Source organism: Perca fluviatilis, chromosome 2 (genome assembly GCF_010015445.1).
Source record: "Perca fluviatilis chromosome 2, GENO_Pfluv_1.0, whole genome shotgun sequence".
Lineage (NCBI taxonomy): Eukaryota > Metazoa > Chordata > Actinopteri > Perciformes > Percidae > Perca > Perca fluviatilis.
The window spans coordinates 624,039-643,682 of record NC_053113.1 but is presented as its reverse complement, the minus strand read 5'-3'; the positions used below and the strand labels follow the sequence as shown (position 1 = coordinate 643,682).

The 19,644-nt window shown below is 42.9% G+C and overlaps 1 protein-coding gene and 2 non-coding genes across 8 annotated transcripts in view; 1 reads left to right on the top strand and 2 right to left on the bottom strand.

The window, feature by feature from the left end:
• Nucleotides 1-19,644, top strand: part of plekhg2 (pleckstrin homology domain containing, family G (with RhoGef domain) member 2) — a 240,143-nt gene that overhangs the window by 70,013 nt on the left and 150,486 nt on the right. The window lies entirely within an intron of this gene.
• Nucleotides 1,090-1,181, bottom strand: trnar-ucu. The gene is given in 2 exon segments: nt 1,090-1,125; nt 1,145-1,181. It is a non-coding gene; the product is annotated as a tRNA-Arg (tRNA).
• trnar-ucu lies at nt 1,920-2,011 on the bottom strand. The gene is given in 2 exon segments: nt 1,920-1,955; nt 1,975-2,011. It is a non-coding gene; the product is annotated as a tRNA-Arg (tRNA).

Below are 19,644 nucleotides of genomic sequence, written 5' to 3'. Positions count from 1 at the left end.
TGATGTATTTGGTGCTTTTTTTGACGTATTTGGTGCTTTTTTGACGTATTTGGTGCTTTTTTTCGACGTATTTGGTGCTTTTTTTCTACGTATTTGGTGCTTTTTTTCTACGTATTTGGTGCTTTTTTTCGACGTATTTGGTGCTTTTTTTCGATGTATTTGTTGCTATTTTGATGTATTTGCCTTTCTCCTATGACAGCTAAGGAAAAAAAGTATTTGGCCCACCTAGTTTCGGGAAGTTTGTAATGAAGTTTTTGGTGCTTTTCCGACATATTTGGTGCTATTTTTCGACGTAGTTGATGCTATTTCGATGTATTTGGTGCTTTTCCAATGTATTTGGTGCTTTTTTGATGTATTTGGTGCTTTTTTTGACGTATTTGGTGCTTTTTTTGACGTATTCGGTGCTTTTCTGATGTATTTGGTGTTTTTTTGGACGTATTTGGTGTTTTTTTTGACGTATTTGGTGCTTTTTTCAACGTATTTGGTGCTTTTTTTGACGTATTTGGGGCTTTTTTTACGTATTTGGTGCTTTTTTCGACGTATTTGGTGCTTTTTTTGACGTATTTGGTGCTTTTTTTGACGTATTTGGTGCTTTTTTTTGACGTATTTGGTGCTTTTTTTTATGTATTTGGTGCTTTTTCTACGTATTTGGTGCTTTTTTTCGATGTATTTGTTGCTATTTTGATGTATTTGCCTTTCTCCTATGACAGCTAAGGAACTTTTTTGCCGACTTTTTGGGGGGCTTCATGAGGCCTAAACAGTAAGTAAGAGAAGCTATGTGAGACATGCAATAATACAGTCAACATATTTGACTTTTTCTCTTAAATAAAAGCAGTAAACTATACATGTCTGGCTCTTAGAGAAGTTGAGTTTGACGTTTTAAATATTAAAATGTTTTAAATCACAACGCCACGTGAAAACCATTTGGCTCTTGACATTTTGGTGAATGTCCCTTTCCACAGAGTGACAAACGTGCGACTCAGACTCACAACCTGGAAGTAAACACATTACTTTGGAACAAAGGGATCTATTTCTTACAAAGGGATCCAATCCTACTTTGCCGGTTCAGTTCCTGCAGTATCTAAAGGTCGACTCTGGTGGGACTCGAACCCACAACCTTTGAATCACTTCTTCAGAGCTTAACTAGAAGTCCAATGCGCTATCCATTGCGCCACAGAGCCTCTGGGAGAAATGGGAAACCCCACAACACATGAACTCAACACTAACCTTTCCATGAAATCACACTGCTGCATGTTGAACAACAGAATGACTCATTTACATATTACTGGAACTACAAACTGCACGTTTCCTTCTCCTAAACCATATGTGACAAACATATAAGGCCCGAGAGCCAAACCCAGCTCGCTTATCAAATTAGGTTCACAATACATTTTGGCCCACCTAGTTTTTAATGACGTTTTTGGTGCTTTTTTCAATGTATTTCTTGCTTTTTCCGGCGTATTTGGTGCTTTTTTTAATGTATTTCTTGCTTTTTCTCGATGTATTTGTTGCTATTTTGATGTATTTGTCCCTTTCTCCTATGACGGCTAAGGAACTTTTTTGCCGACTTTTTGGGGGGCTTCATGAGGCCCAAACAGTAAGTAAGAGAAGCTATGTGAGACATGCAATACTACAGTCAACATATTTGACTTTTTCTCTTAAATAAAAGCAGTAAACTATACATGTCTGGCTCTTAGAGAAGTTGAGTTTGACGTTTTAAACATTAAAATGCTTTAAATCACAGTGATAACCACTTTGCTCTTGACATTTTGGTGAATGTCCCTTTCCACAGAGTGACAAACGTGCGACTCAGACTCACAACCTGGAAGTAAACGCATTACTTTGGAACAAAGGGATCTATTTCTCACAAAGGGATCCAATCGTACTTTGCCGGTTCAGTTCCTGCAGTATCTAAAGGTCGACTCTGGTGGGACTCGAACCCACAACCTTTGAATCACTTCTTCAGAGATTAACTAGAAGTCCAATGCGCTATCCATTGCGCCACAGAGCCTCTGGGAGAAATGGGAAACCCCACAACACATGAACTCAACACTAACGTTTCCATGAAATCACACTGCTGCATGTTGAACAACAGAATGACTCATTTACATATTACTGGAACTACAAACTGCATGTTTCCTTCTCCTAAACCATATGTGACAAACATATAAGGCCCGAGAGCCAAACCCAGCTCGCTTATCAAATTAGGTTCACAATACATTTTGGCCCACCTAGTTTCGGGAAGTTTTTAATGACGTTTTAGGTGCTTTTTTTAATGTATTTCTTGCTTTTTTTCGATGTATATGGTGCTTTTTCAACGTATTTGTCCCTTTCTCCTATGAAGGCTAAGGAACTTTATTTGCCGACTTTTTGGGGGGCTTCATGAGGCCCAAACAGTAAGTAAGAGAAGCTATGTGAGACATACAATACTACAGTCAACATGTTTGACTTTTTCTCTTAAATAAAAGCAGTAAACTATACATGTCTGGCTCTTAGAGAAGTTGAGTTTGACGTTTTAAACATTAAAATCCTTTAAATCACAACGCCACGTGAAAAACTCAACAACCTCCAAGTTTAACTGGAAGTCGTTATTTTAGCAAATATTATTTTAAAGAGAATTCAACGGTGAAAGTTTACTTTCACCTTTATTGCCGTACTTAAAGTTCAACTCTGTGGGGGATTAAAACCCACAACCTTCAAATCACTTGTACTCGGGGATGAACCACTGAGCCACTGGGTGAAGGAAATATTTAGTCGCAAATAAACACAAAGCATGAAGGGATTCATTTGACCTTAATTTACAAACAACCTATGGGAGAGTTTTTTGGGCAAAAATGCCAGAGCAGCAAGGCATCAAATAAAAAAATCACAACTTTAAGTCCACGGAAATCCATCCGGCAGTTCAGCTTTTTCATTTGAAGTGCGTCCAACACTGTGTGTGTGTGTGTGTGTGTGTGTGTGTGTGTGTGTGTGTGTGTGTGTGTGTGTGTGTGTGTGTGTGTGTGTGTGAGCATGCATATTTTCTGTATGTATCATTGCATTAATGTGTGTGTGTGTGTTTAAATTGTTTACTGTGTTCCTCAGGGGTTGGAGCCACTGCGGTATACATCCGTCGCCTGATCCACACACACACACACGCACACACACACACACTTTACGTCACAGTAGAGCCTCTGTCCAACCTCAGACGATGCTAAATTGCTGCGCTAATTATTATAAATGACAAACACTGGTCGAATAGGAAACGATCCTCCCACATCCCATAATTATCCCGCATGGGCTCGATATTAAAACTGCTTTCAAATACTTTGGGTGGTGGTTGGTTTGGGGGGTGCGTTTGATTTCTGTTTGCCCGTGAAATCAATGGCTCCTTGTGTTTAAAAATGAATTAAATCTATTATGCTGTTACATACATGTACAGTCAGGCTCACTGCTGCCTTTAAAATGCTCACGACTGTCTCTGAAGTACCAGTCTGGTTGGACTCGAACCCACAACCTTTGAATCACATCTCCTGTGATTAACTTGTCTTCTGTTGTAAGGTTATGTTGTCCAATTCAACCCAACATCCCCTGCACATTTCTCAGTATGTTTTGCATATCCATATAGCATCTGTTTTTTCTTAACCCTCATGTTGCCCTCGGGTCAACTTTGACCCATTTACAATCAGAAATTTGGGTTTCTTTCAAACAAATTGTCCAAAAAAGTAACGTGGATGGTTCCAGACCACGCTCTTCACAAGTCAAATAAATGATCAGTTCACTACTTTCGATGAATTTGGGTGTTTTAGTCAATTATATAGCATTTGAAGAAAAAACTATTGATAAATGAACGTTATGAAAAGTGAAAAGAATGGTCGAAAAAAGTGACAAATGTAAAAAAATAAATAAAAATGCTTTAAAAAATTTGGGGGAAAAAACACAAAAACTTGAAAAAAAGTGACAAAAACATTGCGGAAAGCCACAAAAAGTGTCAAAAAAAAACCTGCACCACCTAGCCTATGCAATAAGAAGCTACTCTTTTTATATCCGTGTCTTATTCGGTTGCATATTTTCATACATAAAGGATCTTTACACACACAAACTCAGAGCTGAATACTTGATGACTGCAGCTATATTTTATTTGTTTATTTATTTGTTTATTTTATTTGTTGTCTTGATTTAGGTGTTTTCAGTGCTCGTTTAATAGGGTTGTTAATCTGGGTCTTCAAGTTAATTGTAGCACACCATAGTCAACTTTATTCAAATAAAACAGCAGGCGACCAATGGCAACATCTGTTTTAGAGATGGATTAAAAAAGCCTATAGCGCTGGACTCGGTTGAGACCAACTAGAATATTTGGCGAGACCAATGGCCAAGTCCGAGACAAGTCCTTAAGGCCAACAATCTCTGACTTTTACTAAAAGCATAGCACAGTTTGAAGGTTCCCGTGCTGCCTTTTGTCATTCATTTACATTATCTAAAGGTCGACTCAACTATGTGGCTGAAGCACATTTCTCGCTCCACGGACTCAAAGTCACAACCTTAAAGTAAAAAGCATCATTTTGGCATTGAAGGTCTTAATTCAACAGAAATCCTACTGCGCCGGTTCACTTCCCGTCTTTATTGCAGTATCTAAAGTATGACTCTGGTGGGACTCAAACCCACAACCTTTGAATCACTTCCTTAGAGATTAACTAGAAGTCCAACGCACTATCCATTGCGCCACAGAGCCTCGGGAGTCAGACATACTTAGTCCTAGATAAACACAAAGCATGATGGGATCCATTTGACCTGTAATTCTACCGTTTAAATGTTCATTGCTGCTTTTTGTCAGCTCTTAAGTTCAACCTCAGTGGAACTTAAACGGAAAACGGTGTACATTTCTGCACCGAAATGTTTCTTTTACATATTACTGAAACTGTACACTCAAACCCTTCCACTAAATCAACAACCTTTCAGTTTAACTGGAAGGAAGTCCATTCATTTAGCGTCACGTAGTCTCGCATTGCAAGCAAATCCCATAAAAAAAGACCAACAAAACCAACAATGTGTTAGTCCGTCTCTCAATACCGTCTGACTTCCTGTTCTGTCATTGGTTCCTACTGAGGACGTCCCCTAATACTGTATCTGAAGTCTCTTTCCCAAAATTCAGCCTTGGTGCCGAATTACAGCCATTAGAGCCAGTCCCACAATTTACACCTATCACCATTTCTAGCCAATGGGGGACCATAGGTAGGCTGGCTCATAAAGTGACATTTTCATGCCATGGGACCTTTAAACCTCCTCCCTGAAAAGGGCCCCAGGAATGCCATGCACAGTCTAAACCCTTTTGTCATTAGTTGCAATATCTAAGGGCCAACTCCTGTGGGACTTGAACCCACAACCTTTGAGTCACTTCTTTACCGAGTAACTAGAAGTCCAACATGCTGTCTGTTGCACCACAGAGCCTCACATTCCTCCACTACAGAAGAGAGCGAGTTTATAGAACAGAGAGAAGTGAAGGGAGGAGAGAAACAAGAATGGAAATGTGTGTTTTTGAAGGAGAGGATTGTTTGGATTGATGGAGGGAGAGTGCAGAGGAGGTGTGAAAGAGAAGGAGAAGGGGGGAGAGAGGAAGAGGTTTCAGTGTCTCCAAACAAACTGACTTCCATGTTGAAAATTCTGCTTTGTGTTTATTATTCTGACAAACTTTCTCCATCCCTCGCTCCTTTCAGTCCAGTTTGACTCTCTGTAGTCTGTGTGTTTCTCTGCAACTAATCTTTATTTAAAATAGACAAGATGCACGGTACCGTGTACAGTTTTCAGCTTGCGCTCTCGGGGGACTCAGCCGGGCTTCTGATTGTTCGCCACAATCCAAAGTTTTTTGAAAACTTGACGTAATTTTGAAAAAGTTCTCTTTGTGTTTGTGCGATGTACACAAAAGTATTAATAAAGAAAGAAGAATAAACAAAGGAATGATGGTAGTAAACACAGACCTTGGATGGACAGACACAAGTGTGCAACTTGCAAAGGATTATGGGATACGGAGGCACCCACGCACCCGCGCGTGCACACAAACACAAACAAACACACACACACACACACACACACACACACAATTATAACTCCATTAGATTTTTTCTTGGGCAGTAATCGAAGGGCCTTATTGACGATTCGGCCTTGACACACACACACACACACACACAAAAAACCTCACACACACACCCACCAAAACACACACCACACCACAAAAAAAAAAAAACCACACACACACACACACACACACACACACACACACACAAATATAAGCACGAAAGCACTCACACGCACTCATGCACACGCACACACACACAAATACAAACACACATTATGGTATCCCATAATGTGTGTTTGTATTTGTGTGTGTGTCGGAGGCACCCACCCACCCGCGTCGCGGTATACACACACACACACACGCACAAACAGACACACACACACACAATTATAACTCCATTAGATTTTTTTCTTAGGCAGTAAACGAAGGGCCTTATTGATGATTCGGCCTTGGCACGCACACACACACACACACACACACACACACACACACACACACACACACGCACATACACAAAGCCAGGCGACAAAAGCACAAAGCAAGCCGATCCACTTTTCCATGTTGATAAGAGCATTAAAATGGGAAAAACTAATGGGACAAAAAGAAATCAAGGCACATTTAGAATAGATCAAAATGTTCGATTAATTGCGATTAAATTGCGAGTTGACTATGACATTATTGCGATTAATCGCGATTAAATATTTTCATTGTTTGACAGCACTAAGAAATACTAAAGTAAAGTACCTCAAAAACTCCTACTTAACTAAACTAAGGAGAATAATGAAGTACAACCACAGAAAATGGACATGTTGAAGTAGCTCAAAACTGTCCTTGAGTAAATGTACTTAGTTACATTCCTCCGCTGTGTGTAACGTGACCTGGCTGAGCCGTGCAGTGACTCTACTGAAGGCCCGTAATTAAAGGGAGGGAGGGAACCCCTGAGAGTTAAAGTACAAGTCTGCATTAAAACCTAATGAGTACAAGATGGTTGTAACAAATGACTGAGCAAATCCTCTCGATCCAGATCAGTTTGGATAGCTCAGTGTGTTTCACAAAGGGAATTTAAGGGATGTATGGAGACTGTGACCTACATTTCGTTACATATGTGCCTGCACATTGTGTCAGTGACGATACAATTGAAGTGAATTGAACAAGAAGCAAGTATGCACGCTACATTACATGTCTGGGAAATGGACAAACATGACCATGAAAGAATAGATTGGAGAGCAGTTTAGGGCTTTTATTTTGAAAGAGGATTTTTTTTTTTTCTTCATTTGTTTTCAGTTTATATGATTATTACCATTTTCTCAGTTCATGTGTCTTCATGTGTATTTTTTTATTTATTTTTTTCCATTTTTCTTTAAATTGTCTTATTTTGGAGGGGTGTCCACAGAGCTGTAGTCGATTAGTCGTCAACTATTAAATGAAGCGCCAACTATTTGGATAATCGATTATTCGGTTTGAGTCATTTTATATTAAAAAGTCAGACTTGTGTGATTGTTTTCTGTTGTTTCTAACACACACACAGAGACACACACACACACACATACACTGAGAGAGACACACACAGAGACACACACACATACACACACTGAGAGAAACACACACAAAGACAAACACACAGACACACACACACAGACTCAGAGACAGACACACACACGGACACACACTGAGAGAGACACACAGACACACACACACATACACTGAGAGAGACACACACAGAGACACACATACACAGACACACAGAGAACACACAACACACAAGAAACACACACAGACACAACACACACAGACTCAGAGACAGACACACACACGGAACACACGAGAGATACACACAAAACACACACACACACACACACGCAGCACACACACATACACACAGAAACACACACACAGACACACACACACAGACACAGAGACACACACACACACAACACACGAGACACACACACACAGACACACACACACACACAGAGACACACAGACACACACACACACACACACAGACACACACACACAGCACACACACGCAAGAGAGACACATACACACACACACACACACACACACAGACACACACACACAGGAGACACACACACACAGAGACACACACACACAGACACACACCACACACAAAACACAGCACACGCACAGAGAAACACACACAAATAGATAAAGACACACAAACACAGACACACACACTGGAGAGACGCAAAGACACACACACACACACACACGCACCGCAGCGCACACACACACACAGACACACAGACACACACACACACAGACACACACACTGAGAGAACACACACACACACACACATAGATACACATATACACACACAGACACAACACACAGAGACAGACACACACACACACACACACACACACACTGAGAGAGACACACACACACACACACATAGACACACACACACACACAGACACACACACTGAGAGAGACACACACAAAGACACACACACACACAGACACGCACACTGAGACTGACACACACACACACAAATAGATAAAGACACACACAAACACAGACACACACACTGAGAGAGACACAAAGACACACACACACACACACACGCACGCACGCACACACACACATACAGTTGTGGACAAAACGAGACATTCGAGGACGTCATCTTGGCCTTTTTGGGAAACTCTGATCCACATTTTTCACCATTTTCTGACATTTTAAAGCCCAGACAACTCACCCATTCATCCAGAAGTGGTTGTTAGGTGCAGCCCTACCGTCCACCCTGACCTCCTGATCTCTGATAGCTCTGCTCTACCGCTGCTGGAGCGCATGCAACTCAACAATAAATCAACAAAGGAGAATTCCAGGGTACAAGCGGGTAAAAGGTGAGCGTAAAGTGCGTAAAAAAGAGGGCGAGAAAAAGCGGTTGTAGCCTACCTCGGTGGCGGTGGGGGAGCGGAGACATGTAGCTACGTCCAGCAGCCGGACCCCGCTGATCTCGGCCCCTCTCCCCTCCTCTTTCTCTCGGTGTTTCCTCCGGTCTTCCTGCTTCTTTAACCGGCCGCTCCGCACGCATCGGATCACACACTCTCCGAGCTTCCAACAACTTTCCCCCCCCTCTCTGTCTCTCTCTCTCTCTCTCTCTCTCTCTTCTCTCTCTCTCTCTCACTTTCTCACACACACACTCTCAAACTCCGCACAGTATTTCCAAAGAACGTTCAGTCCTCCGCTTCGTCTTTTAACCGACTTGGCGAAGTTTTACGCACCAAAAGCACGCACGCACACACACACACACACACACACACACACACAAAAGAAAAAGGGGAATCCATCCAACATTTGTCCGGTGAGATCTTCACGTATAATAATCTCTGACTGCATCCGCTGTAAGGTTGAACACACGAAGGGAGGAGAAGTTTTTTTAGGCTGACAAGTTTGGGAGCCAACGTCCCGGCGGAAGATGGGATTTGGGGGATTTTTTTTTTTTTTTTGGAGATGAGCTCCGCGCGGCGCAGAGTCGGCTCGACCCGAGTCTTGCTGCTGCTGCTGCTGCTGCAAGGAGGGAGGGAGGGAGGGAGGGACAAGGAGGGGCAGGGAGGTCCAAAAACCATCAGAGCGAGAGAGAGAGAGAGAGAGAGAGAGAGAGAAAGACTTCTGACAACCGTCCAGCTGGTTGCATGTGAACAACCCCGTTTAGAAGCCCTTGTGTCTGCAGAGAAGCACAGCTGTGACTTTTTAATATCAGAAATATGGGTTTCTTATAACCAAATTGACCCCAAAATAACCTGGGTGCGTGCATGTAGGTCGTATGGGACCTGCTACATTCTTCACAGATAAAATGAATGATTACTTCCATTCAATTTCATATCATTTGAAGAAAAAAAAAACACGTTTAAATGGTTTTAGAACAGTATCCTGACTAAACTCTGACATCAACCAGTGTGTGATCCACTCAACACCCTCTGATCTTAACTATTAGTCAAAATAATTCATCATTTCTGCTTTTTTCTAAGTAAAAAATTGGGTAAAATGTCATATACATTAGGTTTAATGACCATACAATGTTAAAAAAGCGTTGAAAAAAGTTACAAAAGGGCCAAAAGCATCACAAAAAGGGACAAATACGTTGGAAAAAGCCCCCCAAAATAGTCAATTTTAAAATGTTGACCCAGAAGGACACAGGTGAGTCACAGGAGAAGTTAGAGAGCTGCATCAAAAACATATATTCATATATACATATGAATATCACAGTAGAGTTTAGGGCTGCAATTTGCGATTTCATTACCGATTATTGATATCGATTAATCATTTTGTCTATAAAATGTCAAAGAAAATAGTAAATAATGTCCATCCCTGTTTCTCAAAGTCTTAGGTGATGTCTCTAAATGTCTTGTTTTGTCCAAAACCCAAATATACTCAGATTAATTATGATATAATACAGAAAAGGAGCAGGAAATGAGCATTTTCTGCCATTTTTGCATGAAAAATAGTTCACGTGAAGGTCTTTGCGTTTTGGACTGTTGGTCGCACTAAATACGACCTTTTAAGACATTAAAGTTGGACTGCAATTATAATGAGCTTTTCTTTTAATAATATTCTATAATATTCTATATTTTAGAGCCTTAAAATACAAATTAAATCAGAAAATTATCCACATCTGCCTGCAGCTTCACTCTAAATCCATCTATAGTGAACCTGGTATTTACACCTCTACACACACACACACACACACACACACACACACGCACACACACACACACACATTCTTGACCACATCTGTTTCCTCCAAAGCAACCAGTTTACCAGTCTGACCAGCCGGAGCTTTATACTGGACAAACACAACCTGAGGTAAACACACACACACACACACACACAAACACACACACACACACACACACACACACACACACACACACACACACACACACACACACACACAGAGGGTAAACAGTGCTGCTGAGCTGGCACCGTTCCTGACAGTGTTATTCCGAACTCAGACATTCCTTAACTCAGTTTCCTCCTGACAATTACCCTCCGAACTGTGTGTGTGTGTGTGTGTGTGTGTGTGTGTGTGTGTGTGTGTGTGTGTGTGTGTGTGTGTGTGTGTGTGACTATGTGTGTGTGTGTAAACTCAAACAGCATACCTAAAAACTTTCTGTATCATGTTCTTTACTTGCTCGCGGAGCTACTTTCCAGAATATCCCCATTCATTTTCCACCCCTATATTGTTCCAGAGAGGGACCCATTTCCACCCGACCTTCAGTCGGTGGTCACGGGGTTACCGTGGTCACGGGGTTACCGTGACCACCCCGTGACCAACGAGACGATCAGAAACTTGTGACCGCCATTTTTGAATTAGCAGATGAACACGATGGACGCGGTTTAAACAACAACAACAGCAGCAGCAGTGGTGGTCAGAGGAGGGAAACGAGCTGCTTTCTCGCGCTGTAAAGGCGAGCCGCGCGGACACGTTGGATCTGGATCCGCCGAGTTCGGACGCCGACGGAGGTCCGAGAAGCCGCGAACATCGCCAGCAAAGCAACGTCCGCCATCGTTGACGGTGCGGTTGCGTTTGGCGCCGCCGCGCTAACGTTGCTGGGAAAGAGGAGACGTATACAGTGACATAAGACCTGGCTCTGTGCCGGCTCCTTAGCTCTGTGGGAAAGTAACCGGTCGGTCGAACCAACTCCGAACCGGCACTAGCTCCGGCTCTGAACCAGAACCTGGTTCTTGTTGGTGGAAAAGGGGTTAAAAGAGGTCCCGGAGAGCTCCTGCCCTGCATGTTTAAAGTGATGGTTCGGAGTAGTTTCACCCTAGGGTCCTTTGCACCACGACCTCGAGCCAAACACCCCCCACCCACAAGCTTTTTTTCACCTGGATCGAACACTGGGAGAGTTAGCGTTATCGGTTGATTAGCTTAGCACAGACGCTAACCAGTCCTTCCAGAAAAGTGCGGAGTTATTTTTGTGATTGTTGGGGGCAAAAATCCTTGATTACACGGCACGATTTTTTAAAAACTGCCATTTAATATTCTCTATATGATATTTATGCAGTTTTATGCGATGAAATTGCTGGAACTTGTTTTTTCAACATCCTGCTTTTCTATGACGTTCACATCGCGTAGTTACGTGACTTCATAACGTGACTTCATAACGTGACTTCATAACGTGACTTCATAACGTGACTTCATAACGTGACTTCATAACGTTCCCATGGCAACAGGGGAAAAGGCTGCTTTTTTTTGGTGACGTTTTTGTCACTTTTTTGATTTTTTTCGTCACTTTTTAGATTTTATCGTCACTTTTTTCGACTTTTTTCGTCACTTTTTTTGACTTTTTTTGTCACTTTTTTCCCAATTGTTTTCGTCACAAAACCAGAAATATGGTGGAACCATCCACGTTATTATTTTTTTGGCAATTCGGGTGAAAAAAAACCCCAAATGTTCTGATATAGAAACTTTCTGAATATGGGTCAAATGTAAAGAGTGCATATTGTTGTTGTGACACAGCTGAGACGCATGTTCGGGTAATAATTCCTGCTGATCTGATCGTCACCACGTTCCCATAACACTTGTAATCAGATTATATATTAGTAATCTTTCTCGGGTCTTTTAAAGTATCCTGTATCCACCCGTCAAACAGGACAGAACTGGAATAAACTTGTCTATAGTCAGTCCTTCCAGAAAAAATGCTTGTTGCAAGGATTTTTGTGATTATTGGAGGTAAAAATCCTTGATTATGCGCCACATTTTCTTAAAAAATGCGATGGAATATGCTCTATATGATATTTATGCAATTTTATGCAGTGAAATTGCGGGAACTTGCAAAAAACTGCTGTTTGATGAAAAAGAGAAAATAAAGTGATTCCCCAACACAACACCTGCTTTTCAATGATGTTCACGTCGCTTAATTACGTCACTTCATAACATCACTTCATAACATCACTTCATAACGTTCCCATGGCAACAGAGGAAAATGGATGCACTGGTGTGAAGTAAAACGCAACATTTTTCAACTTTCTGCTAAGATATATTCCGGGACTTTTTTGCAACGAAAATGCGGCGATTATGAATTCATGCAAGTCGGAAATCGGCAATTTATGCAGCGAAAGTGCGCCGTATTTGAAAAAATGCGCTGATTATTACTTTGGCTGATTATGCGATTGAATTATGCGATCACATAATCTCGTTTTTCTGGAGGAGGAGTCTAATGGATCCAACTGTGTATTTTTGGTACGTTACCCCACTAATAATGCCCGAAATGATACCAAACTTCTACACTAGTACAAATAGGTTCTGTACTCATAAAACGATGGATTGGAAAGTTTTTAAGTACACCAGAAGTTTATTCAAATAACACTTGCCTGCTGGCTTCTGCTCTCCGCTGCTACCGCTACCGGGCAGTAAGACGAGCGCTTAGGGACCGTCTACAAATTACACAACACCGAAAAAAGATGCAACAAAAATATTTGTTAATTTAAAGGGATAGGCCACCGTTTGGTGAAATAGAGCTTATCACAGTCTCCCCTAGCTGTAGATAGGTGAAATAGGGCTTATCACAGTCTCCTCTAGCTGTAGATAGGTGAAATAGTTCTTATCACAGTCTCCTCTAGCTCTAGATAGGTGAAATAGGGTTTATCACAGTCTCCTCTAGCTGTAGATAGGTGAAATAGTTCTTATCACAGTCTCCCCTAGCTGTAGATAGGTGAAATAGGGTTTATCACGGTCTCCCCTAGCTGTAGATAGGTGAAATAGTTCTTATCACAGTCTCCTCTAGCTGTAGATAGGTGAAATAGGGTTTATCACAGTCTCCTCTAGCTGTAGATAGGTGAAATAGTTCTTATCACAGTCTCCTCTAGCTCTAGATAGGTGAAATAGGGTTTATCACAGTCTCCTCTAGCTGTAGATAGGTGAAATAGTTCTTATCACAGTCTCCTCTAGCTCTAGATAGGTGAAATAGGGTTTATCACAGTCTCCCCTAGCTGTAGATAGGTGAAATAGTTCTTATCACAGTCTCCTCTAGCTCTAGATAGGTGAAATAGGTCTTATCACGGTCTCCCCTAGCTGTAGATAGGTGAAATAGGGTTTACCACGGTCTCCCCTAGCTGTAGATAGGTGAAATAGGGTTTATCACGTTCGCCCCTAGCTGTAGATAGGTGAAATAGGTCTTATCACGGTCTCCCCTAGCTGTAGATAGGTGAAATAGTTCTTATCATGGTCTCCCTAGCTGTAGATAGGTGAAATAGTTCTTATCATGGTCTCCCCTAGCTGTAGATAGGTGAAATAGGGCTTATCACGGTCTCCTCTAGCTGTAGATAGGTGAAATAGTTCTTATCACAGTCTCCCTAGCTGTAGATAGGTGAAATAGGGTTTATCACAGTCTCCCTAGCTGTAGATAGGTGAAAAATTTCTTATCACAGTCTCCTCTAGCTGTAGATAGGTGAAATAGGTCTTATCACAGTCTCCCTAGCTGTAGATAGGTGAAATAGTTCTTATCACAGTCTCCCCTAGCTGTAGATAGGTGAAATAGGTCTTATCACGGTCTCCCCTAGCTGTAGATAGGTGAAATAGTTCTTATCATGGTCTCCCCTAGCTGTAGATAGGTGAAATAGTTCTTATCATGGTCTCCCCTAGCTGTAGATAGGTGAAATAGTTCTTATCATGGTCTCCCTAGCTGTAGATAGGTGAAATAGTTCTTATCACAGTCTCCCTAGCTGTAGATAGGTGAAATAGGGTTTATCACAGTCTCCCCTAGCTGTAGATAGGTGAAATAGTTCTTATCACGGTCTCCTCTAGCTGTAGATAGGTGAAATAGGGCTTATCACAGTCTCCTCTAGCTGTAGATAGGTGAAATAGTTCTTATCACAGTCTCCCCTAGCTGTAGATAGGTGAAATAGTTCTTATCACAGTCTCCTCTAGCTGTAGATAGGTGAAATAGTTCTTATCACAGTCTCCTCTAGCTGTAGATAGGTGAAATAGTTCTTATCACAGTCTCCCCTAGCTGTAGATAGGTGAAATAGGGCTTATCACAGTCTCCCCTAGCTGTAGATAGGTGAAATAGGGTTTATCACAGTCTCCCCTAGCTGTAGATAGGTGAAATAGTTCTTATCACAGTCTCCTCTAGCTGTAGATAGGTGAAATAGTTCTTATCACAGTCTCCCCTAGCTGTAGATGGGTGAAATAGGGCTTATCACAGTCTCCCTAGCTGTAGATAGGTGAAATAGGGCTTATCACAGTCTCCCCTAGCTGTAGATAGGTGAAATAGGTCTTATCACGGTCTCCCTAGCTGTAGATAGGTGAAATAGGGTTTATCACGGTCTCCCCTAGCTGTAGATAGGTGAAATAGGGCTTATCACAGTCTCCCCTAGCTGTAGATAGGTGAAATAGGTCTTATCACGGTCTCCCCTAGCTGTACATAGGTGAAATAGGTCTTATCACGGTCTCCCCTAGCTGTAGATAGGGGAAATAGTTCTTATCATGGTCTCCCTCGCTGTAGATAGGTGAAATAGTTCTTATCATGGTCTCCCCTAGCTGTAGATAGGTGAAATAGTTCTTATCACAGTCTCCCTAGCTGTAGATAGGTGAAATAGGGTTTATCACAGTCTCCCCTAGCTGTAGATAGGTGAAATAGGTCTTATCACAGTCTCCCCTAGCTGTAGATAGGTGAAATAGTTCTTATCACAGTCTCCTCTAGCTGTAGATAGGTGAAATAGGTCTTATCACGGTCTCCCCTAGCTGTAGATAGGTGAAATAGGTCTTATCACGGGCTTCTCCCTAGCTGTAGATAGGTGAAATAGTTCTTATCACGGTCTCCCTAGCTGTAGATAGGTGAAATAGTTCTTATCATGGTCTCCCCTAGCTGTAGATAGGTGAAATAGTTCTTATCATGGTCTCCCCTAGCTGTAGATAGGTGAAATAGTTCTTATCACAGTCTCCCCTAGCTGTAGATAGGTGAAATAGGGTTTATCACAGTCTCCCCTAGCTGTAGATAGGTGAAATAGTTCTTATCACAGTCTCCTCGAGCTGTAGATAGGTGAAATAGTTCTTATCACGGTCTCCCCTAGCTGTAGATGGGTGAAATAGGGCTTATCACTGTCTCCCCTAGCTGTAGATAGGTGAAATAGGGCTTATCACAGTCTCCCTAGCTGTAGATAGGTGAAATAGGTCTTATCACGGTCTCCCCTAGCTGTAGATAGGTGAAATAGGGTTTATCACGGTTCCCCCTAGCTGTAGATAGGTGAAATAGGGTTTATCACAGTCTCCCCTAGCTGTAGATAGGTGAAATAGGTCTTATCACGGTCTCCCTTAGCTGTAGATAGGGGAAATAGTTCTTATCATGGTCTCCCTCGCTGTAGATAGGTGAAATAGTTCTTATCATGGTCTCCCCTAGCTGTAGATAGGTGAAATAGTTCTTATCACAGTCTCCCTAGCTGTAGATAGGTGAAATAGGGTTTATCACAGTCTCCCCTAGCTGTAGATAGGTGAAATAGTTCTTATCACAGTCTCCTCTAGCTGTAGATAGGTGAAATAGGTCTTATCACGGTCTCCCTAGCTGTAGATAGGTGAAATAGGTCTTATCACGGTCTCCCTAGCTGTAGATAGGTGAAATAGTTCTTATCATGGTCTCCCCTAGCTGTAGATAGGTGAAATAGGGTTTATCATGGTCTCCCCTAGCTGTAGATAGGTGAAATAGTTCTTATCACAGTCTCCCCTAGCTGTAGATAGGTGAAATAGTTCTTATCACAGTCTCCCCTAGCTGTAGATAGGTGAAATAGGGTTTATCACAGTCTCCCCTAGCTGTAGATAGGTGAAATAGTTCTTATCACAGTCTCCTCTAGCTGTAGATAGGTGAAATAGGGTTTATCACGGTCTCCTCTAGCTGTAGATAGGTGAAATAGTTCTTATCACAGTCTCCCCTAGCTGTAGATAGGTGAAATAGGGCTTATCACGGTCTCCTCTAGCTGTAGATAGGTGAAATAGGGTTTACCACGGTCTCCCCTAGCTGTAGATAGGTGGGTCAACGCATTTTTGTGCATGCATCGTTTTAGTCCCGGCTAGCGCCCGCGAAGCGCCGCCCGTAGCTTAACTACGTAGTGAATGGAATCCTATGTTGCCGGTTAGCATGTTGTGAGTAAAAGTAAGCCAACAAAAGACCAAAAAACAACCTAATTACTTGCACTGAGACAAACAATGCGCTGGCCCACCTATCTACAGCCAGGGTAGACCGTGATGAGAACTATTTCACCAAACGGTGGGCCTATCCCTTTAAATAACATTCCTTTTTCAGAACGAGAGGTCATTGCGTGCAGCCTCCCAACCACTGAAGAAGACCCCTCGTTAGCTCTGATGGCTCTCAGCAGTTCCTAAATCTTTCTTCTTCTTCTTCTCGGTGCGTTCGGAGTGAACCGGGGTCCCTGGGTTCCCTGCCGTGTGCCGCAGCATCAGCTGACGGCCTGGCCTGAAGTCAGCCGAGCGCGTGCTGATGTTCCGTCTCTAATGAGCGACCACATTTCCACTGCTGACGACACGGCGGCAGCCATCTTGGCTCTGTTTCCCGTCTCATTACAGGCTATCTGAGAAACTGACGACGGAACCCATAACCTCAAGATGTGTGTGTGTGTGTGTGTGTGTGTGTGTGTGTGTGTGTGTGTGTGTGTGTGTGTGGTTGTGTGTGTGTGTGTGGGTGTGTGTGTGTGTGTGTGTGTGTGTGTGTGTGTGTGTGTGTGTGTGTGTGTTTGTGTTTGTGGGTGTGTATGTGTGTCTGTCTTTCTGTGTGTGTGGGTGTGTATGTGTGTCTGTGTGAGTGTGTCTGTGTGTGTGTGTGTGTGTGTGTGTGTCTGTGGGTGTCTGTGTGTGTGTGTGTGTGTCTGTGGAGTGTCTGTGTGTGTGTGTGTGTGTGTGTGTGTGTTGTGTCTGTGTGTGTGTGTTGTTGTGTGTGTGTGTGTGTGTGTGTGTGTGTGTGTGTGTGTGTGTGTGTGTGTGTGTGTGTGTGTGTGTGTGTGTCTGTGTGTGTGTGTGTGTGTGTGTGTGTGTGTGTGTGTGTGTGTGTTACCGAGGGAATTAGCTGACGTACTGTACTTTAGTGCTAAAGTTGTGGTACTTGTACTTTCCTCGAGTACTTTCTTCTCATTCCTACTTCAGCTCCGCTCCGTCTCAGATTACTGGGACTCGGTGTGTCACAGTTTGTGTGTTTATGTGGAAGTGCAAACAGATGTTGGGGAGCCAGAGGTCAGAGGTCATCAGCTGAAGGGAAATGTGTGTGTGTGTGTGTGTGTGTGTGTGTGTGTGTGTGTCTGTGTGTGTGTGTATGTGTTTGTGCGTGCGTGTGTGTGCATGCGTGTACGTGTGTGTGTGTGTCTGCGTGCGTGTGTGCGGTATGGGTGTGCGTGTGCATGAGTTAGCGTGTATGTGTGCATGAGTGTGTGTGTGTTACTGTATATGTGTGTGTGTGTGTGTGCATGCCTATGTTTTTAGTGTGTGTAGGTGTGTGTGCGTGTGCGTACGCGGTGTGTGTGGTGTGCGCAGCATGTGTGTGTACGTGCGTTGTGTGTGTGTGTGTGCATGCCTATTTTTTGTGTGTGTGTGTGTGTGTGTGGGTGGTGTGTGGGTGCATGTGTGCAGCATGTGTGTGTGTGTGTCGTGCGTGTGTGTGTGTGCGTGCGCGTTTGTTGTGTGTGTGTGTGTGTGTGTGTGTGTGTGTGTGTGTGTATATGCCTATGTTTGTGTGTGTGTGTGTGGTGTGTGTGTGTGTGTGTATGCATGCCTATGTTTGTTGTGTGTGTGTGTGTGTGCGGTGTGTGTGTGCATGTGTGTGAGTGTATGTGTGTATGAGTGTATTGTGTGCTGAGTGTGTGTAGCGGCGGTGTTTATGTGTGTATATGCTGCGTGTGTGTGTGTGTGTGCGGTATATGTGTGTGTGTCTGTATATTGTGTGTGCGGTATTGTGTGTGGTGTGTGTGTGTGTGTGTGCGGTATATGTGTGTGTGTGTGTGTGTTGTGCGGTATATGTGTGTGTGTGTGTGGGTGCGTGCGCGTGCCTATGTTGTGTGTTTGTGTGTGTGGCGTGCGTCGTGTGTTGTGTGTGTGTGTGTGTGTGTGTGTTTGTGTGGTAAACATGTGGGGTTTTAAAGCAGGAAGAAGACAACGTGTTAAAGGCTGCAGGTGGCTTTTAAAAGCTGGACAGAAGAGTTCATCTACGTGCACATCAGCGTGAAAAGGCAGCTGGCGTCCCTTTCACGTTCACGTTCAACGTCCAACTCGGAGGCAGCTGTTTTGTAATACTTCATTTTTTTCATGTCATGTTTATTTGAATGGGGACAGACGCTAAGACAACAAATGGCTGGTCTTTGAGGAGTTTTTCAGCATTTCAGATATCTGCAGGGAGGGTGTTCCAGAGGGATGGCGCTGCTTGATGTCGGCAGAAAAGCCGGTCGGACTGGTCAGTCTCCCCGAGTTGGTCCAAAAAGTGCCTCAGAAACACAACAAAGCGACGCCGACTTGAGCGTACGTTCTGCGCGAGACGTGGGTCTGGCTGCTCCCTGACCACAATGGCGGCTCGTTCAGAATACGATCTCATATCGGACTAAAATAGTTCGCTGAAACGTGTTTC